At 51.2% G+C, this 23,896-nt stretch overlaps 1 protein-coding gene across 3 annotated transcripts in view; it reads right to left on the bottom strand.

Moving 5' to 3' along the window:
* Positions 1-23,529, bottom strand: part of KLHL25 (kelch like family member 25) — a 41,862-nt gene extending 18,333 nt beyond the window's left edge. For 2 of the 3 annotated variants that reach the window (XR_012517827.1, XM_039480098.2), the window contains exons 1-2: positions 23,388-23,529; positions 7,652-7,717 (exon numbers count right to left, since the gene is read on the bottom strand). The gene's annotated coding sequence lies outside the window, so the exon portion shown is untranslated. The remainder of the gene's footprint in view (positions 1-7,651; positions 7,718-23,387) is intronic. The other variant, XM_039480099.2, reaches the window with a different exon arrangement.
* Between the last annotated feature and the right edge of the window lie 367 nt (positions 23,530-23,896).

The raw sequence follows: 23,896 nt of genomic DNA on the forward strand, positions 1-23,896 counted from the left end.
CTCCCTGCTCTAGGTCCCTAGGCAGCTCATTGCACCTGCCCCCTGCCCCACTCTTGCCCTGCTGGGTGGTAGCTAGTGCTGAGCTTGGGCTGAACAGCATCTTGAATGCCTGGGCTTGGACATTCCAAGTGTGGGCCAAGCCCCTCTGGGATTCTCCTTACAGACAGCCCCTGCTGGGATCCCAGCTACCTCACCTTAGTACTGCGGCCCTGGAACCAACACACCTAGTACCAACTCAACTCAGGGGCGCTGTGTTAACTGGGGTGCCTTTGAGGGCACCCAGGCAGAGACTCCCTTTGGAGGGGGTTATGGGTGGGACGACGAAAGACTCAAAAGACTGAGAAAGCCAAAAAGCAAATTAAAACAGAGCAGCCACAATGGTCCTGAGAAGGAGGCAGAGCACTGACCTCTCCAAGCCAACAGTGAGCGGCAGCCCAGGTTCCCAAAGCTGACAGATATCCCACCACAGTCGGCGCCAAGAATGCCTGACGAACACACTGGCAACTCACGTACACACCCAGGCAGTTTCCCACCCCCCAGGGAGCCGCCAGCCTGGGGCACCTCTGTGCCAAGAGCAGAAGCACCTGCCCCTGACCCCAATTGATGACTCAGCCTGATCCCAACTGAGGGCACTGGGGCCCCACCTACAGGCAAGGATGCTGAGGCCCACTCAGGTTCTGGGGATGTTATTTGTGCACCGTCTCCCCAGTTGCACAGGAGGCCCAGAAAGGCAGGCCCATGCGTGGTGCTCGCTGATGTGACCTCAATGGCCGGACAGATCCCAGCACAGAAGTCACTCGATTTGATGGCATGGACCCGTCCATCTCTTCCTATGCCCATGATGAAGCCCTGAGAGACAGCACACGAAACTCATTCACATCACCTCCACCCTGACTGCCAGCCCAGCCACTTTCAAGACCCAGAATAGAAGGCGGCCAAGGCAGTGCTGAATGCTGGCCAGGCAGCTGTGACAACTGACATGCGGGGGACAGGTGCCATTTCACTCGTGCCAGCACAACCCCACCTCCTCCTTGCACTCACACCTTGACTTTTCTGGGAACCACCCACCTCCAGGCAGCTCAGCAGGTGGGATCCCAGGATGGACACTGGCCCCCGGGTGCTATACATCACTGGGCCCTGGGGATCAGGTGGGGAGTGGACGCATGCCAGGTCTGGCCAATCAGCCAATGTCATCCTCCCAACCACTGTGATGGGGCCTACACCCAGGACTGACCGGTACAACTCTATACTAATACGTTCACTGGAATTTTGAGGAATGAAGCAGGTTTTTTCCCCAGGACTGCTGAACGGACTGGACCAGGGCTGGGAGTGGGAATGGATGCTGGACGTGTTGCCACCTACCCAAGATGGAAGCCTGTGCAGAGGGCCGTGTGGAGTCCTGTGGTCCCCCAGTCTGCCCCCTCTTGCTGAGTCCTGTCACTTAAGGATTCACGGGGTTATCAAGTGCCCTGAATTGGTGATCAGGGGCTGCTTGTCTCAGCAAGGGGTCTCAGCTCTGTGTGTCCCTCCACCCCTTCCATCTAGCACCCAGGAGAATGGGTCTGTGCAATTATTTTCAGTTGCTCAAGATATATGTGTTCAGTACCAATTATACACCCAGCCTCAGACTAGGGCCTAAGCCACAGGCTCCCAGTGGCAGGGATGGGGGGCATGTGAGAGGGTCCAAAAGCAGGTCCTGGGACGCCTCCCTATGCCCAGGGCTCACACCTTTGGGCCATAATCAATCAGACACTGTCCCTCTGCACGTATCACAGAGCTGTTCTGATGACCTAAGCGTCGTCCTAGGCTTTTATGGATTTAAGGCACATGGTGTAACTGTACAATGCTGCAAGGCCACAGACCTGCGACCCTTCTCCCTGCTAAGAGGAGCGGATCCACTTAGAAGCACCACTCCCCACGGCAATCCTTACCTACAGACTCGGCTGAAATGTGCCAAGTAACAGTGTGCCCAGCTTGCTTCTCCTGTCATCTTTGGAAAGTTAACTAAATACACAAGGAAAGAAAGTAGCCAGGGGGTAAGACTTTCAGAAGACTCCGAGTTTCGAGTTCCAGAGAAAACTTGCCGCACTCACAGAAGATTCCGGTGACAGAATGCTAAAGGCCTATTCTGAGAGAAATAGGAACCAGGATGCCATCAGAGCTGCTTTTTCCATGCCATGCTCAGCAAGGCCTGACGTAGTTTGGCAGCAGCACTAACCCCTTCCCATCTGCCTCCACTAACCAACAGTTAGCAAGGCTCAAAATGAGGGTGTCAGCTCGGTCATTCTTCACGGGGGAAGGACAGAGGCACTGGGCTCAGAATAGCTCAAATCACCTCTGGAGCTCAGGGCCACGGTCAATCCACATGACCCCTTGGTACACACTGAAAACCCCACCCCACTCCCGCAGCATGAATTTTCAGTTTGCCAGTGTGCCACCAGTGTACCAGGTCTCTGGCTTAGCAGGAAAGCACCTCTGAAAACTCGGAAAAGCCCAATCTTGTAACGGCAGATGTGGCTCAGCTTGGGCAAACGCAGCTGAAATTCAGCCCTTATGCAGTGAACAATCTGCACGGTGGCTCATGGCCACCCAGCAGGAGCAAATGCTGACAGCAACGCAAAACCTGGCCCTTCCGGGCACCAAGTATGCACTGGAGCATCCAAGTCAGGATTCCACCAACGATGACTTAATGAAAACACCGAGCTGCGAGGACCTCAGCGTGTCCCTTTGCCAGGCCCTGTGCCCCGCCAAAAACCCACTTCCACCATTCCCATTTTACTGATGAGGAACCTGAGACTGGAGGCCACATTCTTGGAACTGAGGAGATGGAAGGATGGACTCCTCGCTCTCCTGTCCCCTCCTGAGGACTGGCAGAGCAGGCTAGGAGGCACCAGCCACCCGGCCTGAGGTCCCCTGCGTGGGTTTCAGAGGCTGTGCTGGCAGCAACCATGCGTGAGGGCGCCCAGCCATGTTGCTGCCTTTCAATGGACCATTAAAAAAAAAAAGTGGCCAGACATGGTGGCTCACGCCAGTAATCTCAGCATTTTCACTTTGGGAGGCCAAGGCAGGCAGATCATGAGGTCAGGAGTTCAAGACCAGCCTGGCCAGCATAGGTGAAACCCTGTCTCTACTAAAAAAAAAAAAAAAAAAAAAGTAGCGGAGCATGGTGGCACCCGACTGTAGTCTCAGCTACTTGGGAGGCTGAGGGCAGGAGAATTGCTTGAATCCAGCAGGTGGAGGTTGCAGTGAGCTGAGATTGCGCTACTATATCCAGCCTGAGTGGCAGTGAGATTCTGTCTGGAGAAAAAAAAAAAAAAGCTGGCAGGGCACAGTGGCTCATTCCTCTAATCTCAGCACTTTGGGAGGCTGAGGCAGGTGGATCACCTGATGTCAGGAGTCTGAGACCAGCCTGACCAACATGGTAAAAGACAGTCTCTGCTAAAAGTATGAAAATTAGTCCCAGCTACTTGGGAGGCTGAGGCAGGAGAATTGCTTGAACCTGGGAGGTGAAGGTTGCAGTGAGCCAAGATAAGTGCCACTGCATTCCAGCCTGGGTGACAGAGAGGTTGCCTCAAAAAATAAAACATAAATAAATGGCAAAAAAACCTTTATGTATCTTTATTCTATACTATATGTATCTTTTTACTTAAAATGTAACTGATCAGAATTATTTATGTTTTTCAGTGTGTATATTTATTTATTTTGGTCTTGATTCAGCTTTTTATTGTGAAAAGATCTGAAACCTGCAGTGAAGTCACAAGAATCATGAAATGACGCCTTCTGGTCTCAGGGGGTGGTCAGTTTGCTGGGCAGTACTTGGACCTCCCAGCCCTCAGCCTCACCCCATCTTCCTTGCCTCATTTTGGCCCCCATGCCTCCTGCACAGGAATGGGCTGCCCACTGGGCAGTTCTAGAATGGAGCAAGGCTCAGGGAACGGGTGAGGATGTCTGCTTCAGACAATGCTTGGTAATAAACAGGCTTCCTCTTGAGGCCATCCCATGAGGTCCCTGCATCAAACAGCTCCCAGCCAATGCCCATCCCAACAGCACAGAACCACAGCCCTTTCGCAACCTCTGACAGTGTGGCAGTGAGACAACCTGGCTTGGCCTGCTGTTCTGAGAACAAGATCAATAGTCCCACTAACCAATGCTCTGAAACTTGTGTCTCCTTCCCCACCCAGACACATGCACAGTGTCCCTTGTGGACAATGAATCATAAGATTACTCTACACATGGCCCTACCTCTCTGCCTGCAGCCAAAGCCTGGAAAGTGAAGGGAGGTCCAGACAGACCCAGAGGGCCGGCCAAGGTTTCAGCGCCTTCCGCGCATGCTCCAGCCTCTTAACTTAATGCACCCAAACATTAAGCACACTTGAAGGGCAGCCACTTTAACTTCTAGGACTGACCGCTGAGTCCCAGGGTGACTGCAGCCTCTGGTCACGGGGGAGCGGGAGCTGTGATTACAAGTTGAAAGATGCTACTGAGATGGACGCCTTCTCCACTCCAGGAGAATGGGTCAGATGGGGCACCATGCTGGGCACTACCAGGGCAGCAGCTCTGCCTTCACACAGAAGGCACAGGACAGGAGGTAAGGGGTCAAGGCCTGTGAAACTCTGCTGAAAGATGAAGCAACACTTATTGCTAAAAATCAGTAGGAGATTCTGGCCAGGAAGGGAGCCGAATCAGATGCACGACTATCACGTACCTGATACTGTGCTGGACATTTTACGTATAAAATGTAATCCTCACCAAGCTCAACATGGTTATGACTTTCTGTCTTAATCAGGATGGATGAGGGTCAGCTGCAGCAATAAACAACCCCCAAATCTCAGCAGTGTACGGGAGAAAGATTTTATTTCTTGCTGATACTATTAACACATGCATCACGGTTCAGGCGGTGATGAGTGTTCTCATCGATCCCAGTCCCAGGAACCCAGATGACAGAGCTGCCACCATGTCGCCAGTCACTATGCCAAAGGGCGGGGACAGAGCTCTGGAAAGCCTAGCGCTGACAAGTAAATGCTTGGCCTGGAAGAACACACACCACTTTCACATCTCACTGGCCAAAACAGCTACATGCCTTCGCTCACCCACCAGAGAGCCAGAAAGTCCAATATGCCACACTATTTCTGTAAAAAAATGTACAGGTAAGAAAACAGAAGGTCCGGGCACAGTGGCTCAGGCCTGTAATCCCAGCACTTTGGAAGGCCGAGACAGGTGGATCACACGGTCAAGAGATCGAGACCATTTTGGCCAACATGGTGAAATCCTGACTCTACCAAAAATACAAAAATTAGCTGGGCGTGGTGGCAGGCACCGGTAGTCCCAGCTACTTGGGAGGCTGAGGCAGGAGAACTGCATGAACCTGGGAGGTGGAGGTTGCAGTGAGCCAATATTGTGCCACTGTACTCCAGCCTGGTGACACAGCGAGACTCCATCTTAAAAAGAGAGAGAGAGAAAGAGAGAAAACAGAAGCTCGAAGGTTAATGATAATGGCAACAGTGCTAATCACAGTTGCTTAGTACTATGTGCTGGGCACCGTCTCAGTGCTTCATGTGTTAACTCACCTCATCCCTACTCGGCCTTAGGTATAATCACCTAATCTCACAGCTTAGGAAACTGGGCAGGAGGTGTTAAGCAATTTGCCCAAAGCTACGCAAGGAATGGGGGCAGAGCCCTGGGCTCTGGCTTGCTGAGTCTGTTCCCATAACCACACTGTGTGAGATCACTGACCCAAGACTGGGGAAAGGGCAGTGTTCAAATCCAGGCCATCTCACTCTTTACTGAGCACCAAAGGGGACAGAAGAGCTGTTAGCAGGGCCTCAGCCCTGTGTCCACCAGCAGGTCCCAGCACGAGGACACCATCCTCTCTGTCTACCCCTTGAGCAGCCTTCTCCACCAGGACAGTGGGATCCCGAAGAGGATTAAGCCCCCAGGCCCCATGAAATCCACTTCTCTCCAGTGCGTCACTGGTCCTAGTAGGGAGCAGCCTCTGTAGTCAGATGGGGGGAATCAGGGTTGAGAAAGTTCACCTTAGAGAAAGGACCTATCCAGGACTTGCCTAGCTACTGGAAGACAGCATACGGATTTGGCCAGCTCCTCACCAACATTTTTTGTTTTTTAAAAGAGAACCCATCTTGCTAAGAGGAGAAGCCAGCCGAGCCCTCCCAGGGGAGAGGCTGTCCGGGCCACACAACAGTGCGCAGCAGGTGCAGAGGCGGCCATCATGGGCAGCCCCCGTCTTTCTGCCCAGCGTTCTGTCTTCTTGAGTTGGGGCGCCACAGAGCAAGTGAGAGGCCAAGAGCCACACCCAGGAGCTCCATCGTGTTGTCTTTTACTGACATGACAGCGAGGAGCAAGACAGAAAAGATGCAAATGCCTAGGACCGCACCACCTAACCAGGGTGACCGGGCAGGAGGTGGTGGACGGGGACACACAGCCTAGTTCCTGGGGAATGAGAAACTCTTATTCATCGTATGCGTAAGGCATAGATATGTGGTATTAAAACGCAATGAGGAGGCTGGGTATCAATTAGGAAAAAAAGCCTAAAAAGTCTTAGGGGTAGGGAGGTGCCAACAAGATTGAGGATCACTGAAAACAGAACTATTTTCACTTTGGCGTATTATTTTCCGTTTTTATCCCAAAACAAATACTTCTAAGTTATTGCAATTGCAGAATATTGTTTAATACGAGTTTGACCTCAACTTTTCACACAGTTGCCACTTTCCTATCCTTCACTCACTCCTGAACAAAGACTGATGGGGGGCCTGCCAAGTGCAGGCACGGGACCAGCCTCCCAGAGCCCTCACGAACCTCAGTCTAGTGTCTTTGTGGTTGTCCACTGTAAACTGCAATGTCTGTGAAAACCTCACATCACTATGGCTTACTAATCCATTCACCTTAATTGTCTGAATTTTTATCCAAGGGAAAAAAAAAAATCTTTGCTTCTGTTGGTTCACTGTATCCTCTTGAGATAAATCTTTTCAAGAAAAGTGATAGTTTATGTCATACTGTCCTAAAAGTTCTGATTACCAGGCAGGCCACCCGCAAGCCACACTTAAACCACCCTGCCACGAAGAGGCTTCGTTCAGCTCAGGGAGGGGTGGCAGCCCCTCTGCACCTGTCAAGGCCGATGGAAGCTGCTGCCTGGCTTCTACCGGCCCCATCCGCTCCCTCTCAGTTGGGGGTGCTGCCCGGCTTCTTCTGGACCCCAGAGTTGGGAGTCATCTGCAAGCCCAGCTGCTGTTCCAGACGGGAGTAATGTCAATAAGCAGACGCCACTGCTCTCACCACAGAGGGGACAAAAAGCTCGGTACTCAAGTTCACCCATCTGGCAAAGTAACTCATTTCCTTCCACTTAACTAGAGCAAGCCAGAGAGAGAAACAAAGAGAGGCAGAGAGACTGGCTCCCTCCTAAGCAAACGTGGCGTCCGAAGGAGGACTCCCCCTGGACAGCAGGACTGGCCTGGCCCTTTGCAAACAGATGCAGCCTGAGGGCGTGGAGGGAGGCTGTCTCGCCTCCTGTCTGGTCCCACAGATGGAACCATTAAAAGCACTCTGGCCTACATATCACTTTCAATGAACCACCAGGAGTGACAGTCTTCAAGGGACACAAACACAACAGAACAAGAGCCAAGCACTGGCCACTTACTGGTAGTCAATTTCTTTCTCCCTGTTCTCCAGAAGCGCTGTTCTTCTCCAGGCTGTCAAGCTGATGCTGAAACGGAATGAGAATGCCTCTCAGTTCTCAAAGCCCAAGGCACAACTCTATCTTTCCCCACAGAGAGAGATGGGCGGGGGGACCATAGCTGGCACCACCTCTTTGGACAATTGGGCAACATCTTACAAAATGACAAATGCATGTGCCCTCTGCCCTAGCATTTCCACTCCTGAAAATTTCCTTTCCATCACACCTGCACATGAGCGAGGTTATACACCGCAGCACAGTTACAAAGCAAGGGCTGCGAACAACCGCCATGTTCACGAGTAAGAGGCCTGGTGAGATCTACCTGGCTACATTCACAGATGGAGTACTACACAGCTGTGAAAAAAAAAAAAACTAAATGGCTGGCTTTCTGCCCTAAAAGCAAAGAGCTGTGTATCAGACGTTACCTTTGACGTGTGTTTAAAACCAGACTATTCACACGCCCACGTATGTAAAACAGACACACCTACTGGCACGTGCACAAAATGTCTCTGGTAGGCTGTGTAAGAACTCAGTTACCACTAGCTATGGTGGAGAGAGCAGGGGAGACTGTTTTCACTGCACATCCTTTTGACCTACTGAACTCTGTCCAAAGCGACATTATCTTCAAGCACCCTGCTGTATGTGAGCCTTTGTGCAGGAGCCCTGCCTACATTCTTTCACCCAATCCTTTCAACATCTTTATGAGGTCTCAATGTCCTGCTTGTAGAGATAGCAAACTGAGGCTCTGAGAAGGTAAGTAATGTGCACACATCCTCAGTTTGGCTGGAGCCAGTATTCAAAGCTGTTTCACTCCAAAACAGCAAAATGTGGAATATTTACAAAGACCAAGCACACTCCTGGACACCAACACCGCACGTGCCTCAAGAGAGTCATGCTGTTACAAACTCTGATTTCCTATAGCAAACCTATGCCTGTCCCCCTAGGCCTCAGAGAAGGAGACAGCGCACGGAGATGCACCTCCCTGCCAGGCTGAGTGCCGCGCACCAGGCGGAGGACCAGAGCATACACAGCAGGCTTCCCCCGCCACCCCCCGTATCTGCCTTCCTCCCGGTTTGAGAACAGCGACATCAGTCTGGGACATCCCCATGTGCTGGCACTCCCACCTCTGCATGGTGAGTCCTGTGCCTGCTATTCATTCTCAGTGCCTCAGTTTCCTCATTTGTGAAACAGACACGAAAAGAATTACACTAACCCCAAAGGACTGCTGAGGGGCTAAGGAGGGAAGATGATGTGCAGAGCTGGGCACAGGGTCCAACAATTAGCTCCCTGTTTTCAGGGACTTTCTGTAGTACAGCTGTTCTCAAACTGGTCTTAGGATCTTTTTACAACTGAAAAATGAGAACCCTAAGGGGCTTCTGTTTATGTGGTTTTGCCTATTAGTATTTGCCACAGTTGAAATTAAAACTAAGCAAAAATTTATATGTTAAATAATAAACCCATTACATGTTAACATAAATAACAAGTGTTTTTCTGTCACCCAGGCTGAAGTGCAATGGCATGATCTCAGCTCACTGCAACCTCCACCTCCCAGATTCAAGCAATTCTCCTGCCTCAGCCTCCCAGGTAGCTGGGATTGCAGGCATGTGCCATCACAGCTGGCAAATTTTTTTTTTTTTTTTTTTTTGCATTTTTAGCAGAGACAGGGTTTCACCATGTTGGCCAAGCTCATTTCAAACTTTTGATCTCAAATGATCCACCTGCCTCAGTCTCCCAAACAGCTGGGATTACAGGCACGAGTCACTGCACCCAGCAGTAACAGATGTTTTTCAGAAATGAATCCCAAGAGAAGATAAATTATTTCAGGTGACAGGTATCCCAGTTACCTGATTCGATCATTGCACACTGTATACAGGTATTAAAATATCACAGGTGCCAAAATATGTGCAATTGCTTTATGTCAATTAAAAAAAAATTTTTTTTTTTACCCAAAAGTCAATTTTAAAAATGTTTGAGGATAGTGGCTGGATTCTCATATCCACTTTTGCATTAAATCTGCTGTTTTGACTATACAGTATAAAAGAAAATCCAACCTTATACAGATAGTTGGAAAAGGGAGATTTTATTTTCAGGTAATTGTGGATACTCTTCTTTGATGCTTTACTAAGACTTGATGCGTACAGCGCCTTAAAGGTTAGCTGCAATGTGAAATCTGAGCCCGTATCAATGAACTTTTGTACTCAGTGGCATTCCCATCTGACAGCCTGTCCTGCACTTTGCATGGATTGTTTACCCATGCATGATTTTGTAACATCAGGCATTGGTCATTTGGAAAGCAACAGTTCACTGAGTTATGCACTCTGGAGAAAATGAGTGAAAAAGGAAATAATGTATTAGCATTACCATGAAAATAGTTTTGGCCTTGTGGATCCCCTACCAAGAGAATCTCAGGGATGCCCAGACCGCACCTTGAGAACACTGGGGTAGCGGATGTTTCTTTTTGAGCAGAGTTTGGCTCTTTTTGCCCGGGCTGGAATGCAATGGCCCAGTCTGCGCTCACTGTACCATGTGCCTCCCAGGTTCAAGCAATTCTCCTGCCTCGGCCTCCCAAGTAGCTGGGATAACAGGCACACGCCACCACGCCTGGCTAACTTTTGTATTATTAGTAGAGATGGGGTTTTGCCATGTTGGCCAAGCTGGTTTTGAACTCCTGGCCTCCAGTAATCCACCTGCTTTAGCCAGCAGGTTTTTCTTATCCTCCACACTAACCACATTTTTTTTTTTTTTTTAAGAACTCAGAAAAAGAAACTTCTGTAGGAAGCGTGCAGACCTATGCGGGGGGTCTCCATCCCATCTGTATTACGACGCAGGCGCTAGAGCCTGCTGCCACCATAGGCAGCTCGACTCCGTATACCCTCTCACCCACTGCTGGCTGCCTCCCTCTAACCACCTGGCCCTGCCGGCTCCTCCCTTTATTATCAGAAGCCTTCCTCACCCACAGGACCACCTCATCCTTCTCCAAAATAACAGACTTCAGGGGTCTGCAGAGGGCAGGCCCTCCAGCAGCAAAGTACAGAGCCCATGAGTAGACTGCTACACTCGGGTTTTGCAGTTGATAATTCTTGGTCTCCTGAAATTACATGTGTATGTATTATTTATAGCAAAAACATGGGTGCCCATAAATAGCCAGTCCTTCATGTACGCATTTTTAGCATGTTATTTAGCCACCAAGTTCCACTGCATCCTCCTTCCTGGGACCTGGAATTGGGGTTTTCCTTCCCAGTCCTGCTCTCACCACTGCAGGCCAGGTTATGACGGGGCTCCTGAACCATCTCTTCCCACACCTACCAGCCCAGTGCCAAATCCTGAGCTCTGCTGCTCAGAAGCCTTCAAGGCTTTCACACCCAAGCCTGGTTCAATCATTTCCTTTTCCAGCTTTGTCCCTGCTCCCCTCCTCAACTTTAGCTCTTCCCTTTCCTTCCCCTCATTCTCCCTGCTCAGCCCCACACCCTCCCCTCCATAGTCTCTCCTTTCACAGCTGCACCCCACGTCTGGACTTTACATTTGTCAGCCTTGTACATGGTACATGCTCAGAAAAGGAATGCACTAAATACAATGAAATCCGAACACCTACAGGGTGGTGGCCCACGCTATGCACAGGGAATAGGGCATGCAGTAACTAACAGAATTGTGTCTTGTCTCCTAGAATGAATGTTTTTCTGCCCTCTGTCTTTGCTGCAGCACTGTAGTCTTTCTTCTGCTGGCCGGCACTGTTCACTCCTCAGGTCATGCGTGCTGTGCCCTTCTCTCTAGTGGCAGCTCAAGGACAGTGTTCTGTGTCATCTTTGCTGCCTAGAATCGATTAGATGCTTAATAAATACTGCTCAGTGAAACAGGGATTAGCCACAATACCCAAGGGAGAAAGAATCAAAATGATCCAGAGTTCTGTTGGACATATGTGAGAGTTCCCTGGTGCCTGCCATATTATTTGCAATATAATCAGTGTGTATCCTGTTTAAACATTTTATTTATTTATTTAGTTTGAGACATGGTCTCACTCTATCACCTAGGCTGGAGTGCAATGGTGCAACCTTAGCTCACTGCAACCTCCGCCTCTTGGGTTCAAGAAATTCTCCTGCCTCAGCCTCCCAAGTGGCTGGGATTACAGGCACCTGCCACTATGGCCAGCTATTTGTATTTGTATTTTTTTTTTTTTTTAAGTACAGATGAGGTTTTGCCATGTTGGTCAGCCTGGTCTCAAACTCTTAACCTCAGGTGATCTACCTGCCTTGTCCTCCTAAAGTGCTAGGATTACAGGCGTCAGCCACAGTGCCTGGCCAGGTGCAGTGGTTCATGCCTGTAATCCCAGTACTTTGGAAGGCTGAGCTGGGTGGATCACCTGAGGGTCAGGAGTTCGCTTGGCCAACATGGCGAAACCCCCTCTCTACTAAAAATAGAAAAATTAGCTGGGCGTGGTGGCGTGCACCTGTAATTCCAGCTATTCAGGAGACTGAGACAGGAGAATCGCTTAAATCTGGGAGGCACAGGTTGCAGTGAGCCACGATTGCACCACTGCACTCCAGCCTGATGGACAGAACGAGACTCTATCTCCAAAAAAAAAAAAAAAAAAATTTTTTTTTTAAATGCCAAATGGGAAAGAGCAAACCTTAACTCGTTTCTGGATGGTGTTTCACAAATGAGACACAGCAAAGTGGAGATGCCAACCTTCAGCAGCCTAACAAGGACGTTAGATGCTAAAAGTCCCTGGTTTCAAATCCCAGCACTGCCACTGTTACCTGTCAACCTGGTCCAAGGGGCTGGGCGCCGTGGCTCACACTTGTTATCCCAGCACTCAGCGGGGGCCGAGGCAAAGAGATCATGAGGTCAGGAGATCGAGACCATCCTGGCCAACATGATGAAAACTCCGTCTCTACTAAAAATACAAAACTTAGCTAGGTGTGATGGTGTGTGCCCATAATCCCAGCAACTCGGGAGGCTGAGGCAGGAGAATCACTTGAACCAGGGAGTTGTTGGAGACTGCAGTAAGCCAGCATTGCGCCACTGCACTCCAGCCTGGCAACAGAGTGAAACTTTGTCTCAAAAAAATAAAAATAAAAAAACAAAACTGGTCCAAGATACCTAAATTCTCTAAGCCTCAATTTTCTCATCTGAAAAATGGGGGTGAAAATAACTGTTCCTACCGCAAGGTACCATCCTCAGAATTGAGAGAATACATGTAAAGAGTGTAGCACTCTTCCGTGGGACAAATTCTGTTCGATTCATGACAGCTGCTGTTATTAATATTACTGTTGTTGATGTTCATGGATGTGGACTTGATTCCTGTGATGTTACCCTACATGAGACTTTCAGATCTAACTAATGTTTGCTACATACGTAATTAACGGTGTTACTAATCAATCAGTTGACCTTAAAAAAGGAGATTATCTGGGTGAGTCTGATCTAGTCAATAGATCCTTTATGCTATTATTATTATTTTTGAGACGGTCTTGCTCTGTCACCCAGGCTGGAGTGCAGTGGCATAATCTCAGCTCACTGCAACCTCTGCCTCCCGGGTTCAAGTGATTCTTTCGCCTCAGCCCCCTGAGTAGCTGGGACTACAGGTACGCACGACCACACCCGGCTAATTTTTGTATTTTTAGTAGAGACAGTGTTTCCCCACATTGGCCAGGCTGGTCTCGAACTCCTGACCTTGTGATTCACCCACCTTGGCATCCCAAAGTGCTGGGATTACAGGCGTGAGACACCATGCCTAGCCAAATAAGCCCTTTAAAAGCAGAGTTTAAAAGCATAGCATAGGTTCTCAATTTCAATTAACAAAGTTTCAACTTTCTGGGTAGTCAGAACTACATGGCTTACAGCTTTGGGGCTGCCCCCAGCAGCCAGGTACAATTATCTGGGCAAAACCCAGCAAAGTCCTTTTTTTCCACCTAAACTCCGGGTACTGGAAGTGATTAGAGAAAGCTACCCAGCAACCAGGGTAGGTGTGTGTCCACATGCAAATGCGTCTTGCTTTGTACAACGTGGGACCATGTGCGGTGGCCACTGCCTCAGCCCACAGCAGCCTGCCAGGGCTCGGCTAACCAGCCAAACCCTGACATTCTGCTTGTAATTGTACCTCCCAGTAAAAAGCCCTGGTTGGAGTGGTAAAAATAGCAACTGCAACTTCCTGCCATACCGATATACCAGTTGATGCCTGAAAGGAAACCTGGTGATTCCACCTCACTCCAAGTCAGCGAAATAAATGCCTTTAAGCTGTGTTCAGAATGGCAGTGGGGCAGGAGCCCAGCAAGGGCAGCCCACCCAGCACCCTGCCCCAAGAGGACCCACGCAAAAACAGCTCTGGAGTGAGATGCTTCCCTTACTCTCTTAATGAAACTCAGAATCAGGAGGTGTCTAATAAATGCAAAAACTGCTTTCATCGAGGACCCCCACCTACCCTCTTCCCACCTCCCCCTCACCCCCCCCCCCCACTCCGCTTTCCCTCCTACTGCTCACTAGCTGCAGAGGTATAAAGGCAGGAGGCCTCCCTACCGAAGCCCTCTGAGGGACCCATTGTCCCCCTGGTTACCTTCCCCTACCTACATCTGTCCCTGAGGCTGTTCCAAGTAGGTCAGGCTGGCTGGGATCACAGGGGCCTCCTCTGGAGCTTGATTCTGAGTCATCTCCAGGGCAGCAGGAGAATCATGGCTCAACCCAGATATTGCTTCCTGAAGGGTGAGGAGAGCCTGGCCAAAATGTCCCCAGGTACCTAACCCTAGCAGTAATGAATTCCTCTGGGGCCCAGGCCATGGTAGCAGCCCCCAGCTCCTCCATCATAAGGCCTGATGCCTCCTGGGACCACAGAGGCCTGGTTTTCCCCGGCCCCAGAGTTTGCCTTTCCTTCTCCATTCATCTCCACAGCTTCCCCCTCCTTTGGTCTCCAAATCAAAGACAAGGGCCTTCTGGTAAATCTTTTGCTTGTTTTCAAGCCTCCTGTTCCAGGTAAACAAATAAGGACATGGGGCCGGGCACAGTGGCTCACGCCTGTAATCCCAGCACTTTGGGAGGCCGAGGCGGGTGGATCACGAGGTCAAGAGATCGAGACCATCCTGGTCAACATGGTGAAACCCCGTCTCTACTAAAATACAAAAAATTAGCTGGGCGTGGTGGCACGTGCCTGTAGTCCCAGCTACTCAGGAGGCTGAGGCAGGAGAATTGCCTGAACCCAGGAGGCGGAGGTTGTGGTGAGCCGAGATCACGCCATTGCACTCCAGCCTGGGTAACAAGAGCGAAACTCCGTCTCAAAAAAAAAACGAAAAAAACAAATAAGGACACGCCTGGACATTCACAAAGTTCTTGTTGCTCCAGCCCTTGGGCTCTACCAACAAGTAGACAGGGTTTGGTCTGTGGTGGCCACTGCCCCTTTCTGGACCTTTTTCTGGACCAGCTAGGGAACTCTCTCTGGCTCATTTCTTTATTCCTGCAGACAGGTGATAGATCACCAACTGGCCTAGCCCTCCGTGAAGAGCTCTCAAGCCCAGCCAGACGGTTCTCTCAGCCAGGTAAGCTCCTGTGCATCTCTGGGACACTAGGCAGACACGGCTCACCTAAAGCCAGCTCCGCTGCACATGGGCAAAAGTCACCTCCCCTGGATACACTGGCTGTTTAGAAACACTTGAATTCACTACAATGTTCCAGATATTTCCATCTCCCTAGTAAAAACCATGCGTCTTCATGTTTGCAGAGCTTTTCAGCATAAAATGAACTTTCAGGAATGTTTCCCCATGCACAATGTACGGCAGCCTAGTAGGGGACAGGGTTGGGCAGGGATTAAAGGGCCTCATTTCACAGATGAGTCCCCAGCTGAGGTCAGGAGACCAATAAGCAGCAGAAGCAGTACTCACTACACTTTGAGCTTTTGGAAAAACAAAAGTGGACTAGAATCAAAGGACAAAGCCTGAATAAACTTTTTTTTTAATGCAACAATGAGATTCCACTCTCCATCACATTAGGTAAAACTAAAAATGCAAATATCAAAAATTTGGGGCCAGGCGTGGTGGCTAACGCCTGTAATCCCAGCACTTTGGAAGGCCAACGTGGGTGGATCACCTAAGGTCAGGAGTTCAAGACCAGCCTGACCAACATAGAGAGACCCTGTCTCTACTAAAAATACAAAATCAGCTGGGTGTGGTGGTGCATGCCTGTAATCGCAGCTACTCGGGAGGGAGGCTGAGGCAGGAGAATCACTTGAACTCGGGAGGTGGAGGCTGCAGTGAGCAGAGATCATGCCATTGCACTCCAGCCTGGCAACAAGAGCAAAACTCTGTCTCAAATAAAGAAAAAAAAATTGCTAGTGACTCTGTAGAGAAAAATGGGCACTCAGACACTATTATTAGTGGGAGAGTAAAGGGGGTAAGTATTTGCAGAAGGCATTTGGCTTTGACAATGAAAATTTAAAATAATCATACTTGCTCATAAAGATGCATGATCAAAGACGATACAAGATTTCACTGATCATACAGGGAAAATGAGGCATGATCCAAAGTCTCTCCTTAGGACACAATGAGAGGAAATGATGGTTTGGCTGCAGTGTGGAGTATGATAGCACGGTGAAAAAGGAAAGAGCTCCACCACACAGTGAGCGGTAGAAGTTGTCGAGTACTGAGTATGATTCAAATTATGTAAATGCAAAATCTGCATGTACAATGGAGGACTAGAGGGTAAGCACCCATCTGTGGACAGATATAAAGGAAGGGATAAACCCTCACACCGTGCTCCATCTTTTCCTGTATTTTTCATGTATAAAGGAAATCCTAGCTGGGCGTGGTGGTAGCTGCAATCCCAGCTACTTGGGAGGCTGAGGCAGGAGAAACGCTTCAACTCAGGAGGCGGAGGTTGCAGTGAGCTGAGATAGTGCCACTGCACCACAACCTGGGCAACAAGGGTGAAACTCCATCTCAAAAAAAAAAAAAAGGAAATCTATTGATACATTATTTAAATCAGAGAAAAACAATCAAACAAAAGAGGATAATGTTATCCTTAGTCTCCCCCTGCACCAGAGGCTGCAGCTCCTCTCTGTGCCTCACTGCCTCTCCCTCCGCAGCCCGCGCTGGCCTAGCGTTTGCATGAGCTGTGCTTTCCACCTGGCATGCCTTTCTCGGATCCTCCCATGGCCGGCTCCAATGTAACCACCCCAGCGAGGCCTTCCCTGACCCCTCTTCTGGGTGCACCCTCCCGTGGCCACCTTCCTACACCTCCCTGTCCACTTCCTCTGCAGCTGCGTATTTCGTCAGTCTGTCTGCCTCTTCCAGCTGAATGTGGGATCAGGAGGAAGTCGGGGGGACCGTGCCTTGTTCTCCACTGAATCCCAGAGCCTGGCAGAGAACAGATGGGTAAAGCAATTCCCTAGACACATCTGAAGTGAGTAAACCAGCAGTCTCCCTCCTTACCTCATCAATGAGGAAACTGAGGCAGACTTTCAACATGCCCACTGTTCAGACTCTAGCACTGTGCCATACAAAATGCCTGTCTACTTCCCACATCAGACACTCAGTTCCCAAGTAGGAACTCTCTGAACCTGACTTTCCTTCCTCAGCTTCCTAGTCCAGACCAAGCCATTCAGAAAACTAAATAAATATTTGTTGCATGAATAAAGGTGGATACCTTTCTCCCTCAGATTTCCAAGCCAGTGAACAACAGAGGCATTCACAAGTTAAGGGACTTGCTGCCAAGCTCTCAAGCCCAGCTGGGGTGCAGGACCTGAACTCTGCACAATGGATGGAACCGCCATGGCTTTCTAGAAAAGGAGCTCCTCCATTTCTTGGCTCTCAACTTCTCTCAGACCAACTGGCCCGGCCAACAGCTAACCTGGCTGGCAGCTTGTCCTGGGGTTTGAATGAGCAAAGCTTCTCCTTATCTTAAGAAATTAATTCTGCGCCAGGCGCGGTGGCTCAAGCCTGTAATCCCAGCACTTTGGGAGGCCAAGGCGGGTGGATAACGAGGTCAAGAGATCGAGACCATCCCGGTCAACATGGTGAAATCCCGTCTCTACTAAAAATACAAAAAATTAGCTGGGCATGGTGGCGTGTGCCTGTAATCCCAGCTACTCAGGAGGCTGAGGCAGGAGAATTGCCTGAACCCAGGAGGCGGAGGTTGTGGTAAGCCGAGATAGCGCCATTGCACTCCAGCCTGGGAAACAAGAGCGAAACTCCGTCTCAAAAAAAAAAAAAAAAAGAAAAGAAAAGAAAAGAAATTAATTCTGCTCAGCCTAGATGGATCTGTGGGCAGCCTCTCCGTAGGATCCCAAAGGGAGCAGGCAAAAAACATAAGCAAGGCTTTTCTGTCTCCATCCTACCCCTGCAACCTACTCCTGACCACACAGCTGATGATGGAAGGCTCCTCCTAGCAGAGGTGGGCGGGGAGTGACACCTAAGGTGAATGTGGCCCTTGGGCTGGTGGAAGCAGGCACAGCGCTCTGGCTCCCATGGCCTGCTCAGCCCTGCTTCCCTATGGGAGGAGCCATCCAACTGGTCTTGCAGGCTGGTGCTTCACCACCTCCTCCTGCTCCCCTGGGCACCCTCAAGATCCCTCTTTTTTATTTTGAGACAGAGTCTTACACTCTGTTGCCCAGGCTGCAGTGCCGTGGCGTGACCTCAGCTTATTGCAACCTCTGCCTTCAGGATTCAAGTGATTCTCCTGCCTCAGCCTCCCAAGTAGCTGGGATTACAGGTGTCTGTCACCATGCCAGGCTAATTTGCTCAAGATGCCCCTTGTTCCTCAGAGCTCGTTGTCCAACTCTCTGTCAGGAGGTGACCTTGGCTCTGTGCCCAGGGGACAACCCACCAGTGAAGTCTCATCCTAGCCACTCCAGATGCTCCCATGACTGCTGCCCAGCTCCCTGCCCAGGACCAGCCAGAGCGGTGGCCTTGGGAAATGAGTAACCCACACACCACCTTCCTTTGAGTCCACCCCTGCTCCCCTAAGCCCGGCATGGCGCTTTCCTGATTTGGTCTTCTATCTCCACCAGCTCCTTCACAGGAGGCCTCAAACTCTCAGGCAGTGGGCAGGGGGAGGAACTGCAGGAGGCTCAAGGAGAACAGCCCCATCCCTCTGGAGTTACTGGGAAAAGCTGACTCAGTCTCCAGTCACTGAGAAAGAAAAGGAAGCTAGGAGCTTGCCTATGTCACCCCTCTCATTGTACAGGTGGAAAAACTAGAGCTCAGAGCAAGTAACCAATTCCCACAGCACACACAAGGCAGAGCTGCAACCAGAACCCCATTCCTGACTTCTAAGTCGGCCCCTCTACACTCTAATGGCTGCTCAAGCTCTTCTGCCCAGAAGGACTAAACAAGTCACTCAAGCCTTTGACAATGGCTGAATGCCAGCGCCTGCAAGAACTTTTGAAATGTTATAGCAAAACATTTAATAGAATTATTACACCAGAGAGCAAAGTGAGGCTCACAGAGGTCAGAAAACCTGCATGGAGTCACACAGTCAAGCAGGGCCAAGCAGGACTTTCCTACGCCCACTCAAGTGCTCTTTCTGCCAACAGGTTCTGACGGTTCTAGCTACAGGATGGTGAACAGGTGGAGTTGGCCTCGGGCCTGGTCACACTGAAACAAGAAGTGGCTCAGGTGAGCCTCATGCAGGCTCTGTATCCAACTCACGGTGCAGGAGACCACTGTGGGAGTAAAGTATGGCTGGGAAGGTTTTTATGCATTTGCAGAAAATATGGTGCATTTGGATTTCTAAGCCCACAGAGCTGCCATTAAAAAAAAAAAAAAAAAAAAAAAAAAAAAAAAAAAAAAAAAAAGGCCCCGTACAGTGGCTCACGCTTGTAAACCCAGCACTTTGGGAGGCCAAAGCGGGTAGATCACGAGGTCAAGGTATCGAGACCAAATGGCCAACATGGTGAAACCCCGTCTCTACTAAAAATACAAAAATTAGCTGGGTGTGGTGGCAGAAGCCTATAATCCCAGCTAATCAAGAGGCTGAAGAAGGAGAATTGCCTGAACCTAGAAGGCAGAGGCCGGGGTGAGCAGACTCATGCCACTGCACTCCAGCCTGGCGACAGAGCAAGACTCTGTCTCAAACAAAACAAAACAAAACAAAACAAAACAGGCCTGACACAGTGGCTCACGCCTGTAATCCAAGCACTTTGTGAGGCCGAGATGGGTGGATCACTTGAGGTCAGGAGTTCAGACCAGCCTGGCCAATATGCCAAAACCCTGTCTGTACAAAAATACAAAAATTAGCCAGGCATGGTAGTGTATGCCTGTAGTCCCACCTAGTCAGGAGGCTGAGGCGGAAGAATCACTTGAACCAAGGAGGTGGAGGTTGCAGTGAGCTGAGATCGTGCCACTGTAATCCCAGCTGCTCGGGAGGCTGAGGCAGGAGAATCACTAGACCCTGGGAGGCAGAGGTTGCAGTGAGCCGAGATCGTGACATTGCACTGCAGCCTCGGCAATAGAGCAAGACTCCGTCACCAAAGAAAAAAACCAAAAACCAAAAAACAGGTCAATAAGTGCCACACAGCTACTGTTTATCATCCAACAGGGTCTAGGACATGGCTTAGAAGGAAAGGCCTAGCACTAAAAAAGTGTGACAAGAGAGACAGGGTGCAGGGGCAGGGGGAGGTGACTGGGGACTCGGGAAGGCTGCAAGTCAGCTGCAGAGCAACAAGCACCCAACCTCAATTCTGCACCCAGAGGACCAAAAAAAGGGGAAAAGGGAGCATGGCATGACTGACACCCATCTGGTGATAGGCCCCATTCTAGGGGATTCTGCAGAGTATGGTGGTTAAATCTTCACCATATCTCTGAAAAAAGCTAACACGGCTCAATGAGGTGAAGGAACTTGATCACGGACCCACAGCATTTGAACCCCCGTCTGGTGCCAGAGCCCATGCTCTTTCCACTACCCTTGGGTTAAAAGGACTTAATAGGGAGCCCTTCCTATCCCTGAACCCCTTCTCTTCCCCACCTAATCCCACTGTACCCCCTCCCCAGCTCCTAACAGCCCCAGAAGGACCTGGAGGCATTCTCACAAGATGCCGCCTTGAGGATGACAGGTATTCAGCTTTTGACACGTTTAGGTTGGTATGGCAATGAAGCGATCCAGGAAAGGGGTCAGAACCTGCTATAGGGGCTGGGCTGACTTCCATCACCTGGAAGATACTGATTAATAACTTGACTGATAGTTACTGATTGACAGATACTGATTGATAACTGCTGCTGGGATGCTGTTACTGAAAGCTGTGGATGCTTAAGTTCTCCCTCCTCCCTCCTCCCCCGCACCTCCCCCCCTACCCCCAGCTTGTTCCAACTAAGTGTTTCCTGGTGGGGAAAATGCCTTTCAACAGCCTTGGCTGGCTGAGACAATTAAATTATGAAATTTACCATATTAGATGAAAACCAGCATCTCAATCAGCCAATTCATTAGTGTCTGGCCACTCTGTTTTCTTGTGCCAGCTCTACCCACAATGGCCAGGCTATGCCTACACTGCTTGCTGGTACAGAGTGACTACAGGCTCAGACAATGGGCTGGTCTTAGGGACCAGGAGGGTAGGTTCTCCCAGGACGCCCCTAGAAGACACGATGCATCCACAAGCCATCAAGTTTCCTGCAAATGCCCTGGACTGCTGTCCCTGCGGACAGCACTATAGACAGAACGAACCTTCCACCACCTCCCACTTGCATTTTCCAAGACTTCAACCTGTGCCTATCTTGAGGTTGCCAATTGAGGTCATCAATGCCTGTGGGAGAAGTATGGGTGAGCTACAGGAGAAAGGTGGCCGCCCTTTGCCTGGAATCTGGGCTGTGGCACGCCTTTCGCTTCTTAGTCAAAGCATCCTCTCTCCAGGAAGCCTTGCCCACCTGTGTCCTCTCTGCTCTTCTTGCTATCTCTATCACTATGATGTACCAGGGCCCCTAATCCATGTGCCAGCACCCCCTCATCTAGGTGCTCACTAAAGGTAGAGTCTCCAGCACCTAACCTAGGGCCTGGCACACAGCAGGTGCCCAATCAAGTCTCGTCAAACAATTAATGAACAAATGAATCAGTAACGAAACACCCACTAAATAGCATTCTCACTCTTCCTACCCTTCCCACCTGCCCCTACTCAAGTGATAGATGGGAAGAACGAAGCTTGCTTTCACTGGGTTATCATTCTTTTCTTCCTGCTCTCTTCTGCCCACGCGGAGTACCCACAGATTTAAAACGCTATTAAAGGGCATCCGGCTGCAGAACCTGCCTTCAATGTGGAGCACACAACTTACCCACAGCTCTTCTTTCCATACCACACACATAAATCCAACCGCAGCCCGAGACCCAGGACGAAGGTGTCTTCCATTTCTACCTCGCTTTTATCAACCTCCCTGGAGTCACTGCCTGACAAATGACTTAAAACTGAAATAGCTGCCGGGCCGGAAAAAGACTGACTCCATCAACCTTCACAGGCACAGCTTGTGGACCCAAGGGCCCCCGGTCTTAGGACACCAAGTGGACCCCGAGGTGGGGTCACTTTGTGCCCTACTCTTCCCCAAACACCAATGCAAGCCTTCACCAACACCCCAGGAAAGCTCACAGCTCAGATCGGAATGCTGAGCATCAGTTCTCCCTATGAATGGGGAGACTGGGGCCCAGGGTCCAAAGGGCTTGGCCCCATCACTAGTCACTGGAATCTGCTCCAGAATAGAGACCGTGGGATCCTGCCTCCTCTTCTTGTGCCACTGCTAAGTTCCTTCCCTCCCTCCCTCTATTGCACCGACAGAGTGAAACCAAATGGTCCAGACACCTGGCATTCTCTGCCCTGATTACCGGGGAGTCAAAAGCCCAGCCTGCCTTCCCCAAGGTCAAAAACCACCAGGATCCAGCAGGAACCAAGAGCGTCCAGATTCAACCTGCAAGGGCCTGGGTCCGCCCCCTCACCCACAGTCCGTTGGGTCAGGCCTCTGGAGAGATTTTTCTTTGTTCAAAGACAATGGGAATGGACTTTGGGGACTGTAGAGCAGGAACACAAAAAAATATCTGGTGTCTCCGGGGCACCATCCGCAAAAGAAAAGCTTCTAAAGCAACTATGAAGGAGTCGGGGTGGGGTGGGGTGGGGGGAGTGGGGGCGTAACACCGCGCGGTGGTGTCTCGGAGCCAGGGCGAGCGTGGGCAGAAGAGTCAGGATGGAGGGCTCGCTCTGGACCTGCCAGGCGGGCCCCCACCGCGGTGGACAGGTGGGTGTGCCTTCGGGAGTGCGACCTTTCCCCGCCGCCGGACAGTGCTGCAAACCGAAACGAGGGACCCCGGCAGGCGGAACGGGAACGGCCCGGGGCTCCCGGCCGGGCCCGCGCAGACCGTTCCCTCGGGAACCCCGGGCCCTCGCCCCGCGCAGGGCAGGCGGCCATCGGCCTGGGCGTCCGGGGCGCGGGGCTTGGCCGCCCGCGTCCTCAAAGACCAGCCGCGTCTCTTTCCAGGATCAATAGCAATTTTTTAAAAAGAGAGTCTGCGGACTCAATGAATCAACCACTCCCCGGGGAGAGAGCAGCGGCTCCCGCGCGCAACGTCCATTTGCCGAACAATTCATTCCCCCGCGCAGAGCTCTCGAATCCCCTCGCGGGGCCGCGGGGTGCCGGCCGGCCGCCGCCCCCACGCCTGTCCCCGGGCCCCCGCCCCCGCCGCGCGCGCTCCTCCCGGGACACGCAGCCCCGCGGGGGCTCCGAGCGCTCGGCCCCGGCCCAGCCCGGGTACTCACCGCCGCAGGCGCTCCCCGCCGCCGCCGCCTCAGAGACGCCCCCCGGCCGCCCGCGCGAGCTCCGCAGGTCCCGCCGCCGCTCGCCACAACCCAAACGCTGCCGCTGCGGTACCGCCGAGGCGCCGCCAACAAACTAGTTTCTCCGGCCTTCCCGCCCCTCCTCCCGGCCTGAAGCGCTGCAGCCAATCAGAGACAACGCCTCTGTGACGGACGGGCGGCTGAACCCGTCCGTGCAGCCGCAGAGGACAAGGGGGTGGGCGCCCAGGCCGCGCCGGCACCGCGGGGGAGGGAGGCCGGGGGCGGGGTGGGGAGAGGAAAAGGACTTCGACCAGATTCTTAAAGAGACAGGCGCCTGCCCGCCCCCGCGGCCCAAGTTTGGAAACGAAGCGCGGCGGAGTCCTAGAGCTTTCGGGAGGGAGCGTTGTAGATGGCATATGCCTCTTACTTTTGTATTCGGGTCACAAGTGCTTAGGTCTCTTTAGACCCCGCGGAGCCACACTTGGAGTTGC

Source organism: Saimiri boliviensis, chromosome 5 (genome assembly GCF_048565385.1).
Source record: "Saimiri boliviensis isolate mSaiBol1 chromosome 5, mSaiBol1.pri, whole genome shotgun sequence".
NCBI lineage: Eukaryota > Metazoa > Chordata > Mammalia > Primates > Cebidae > Saimiri > Saimiri boliviensis.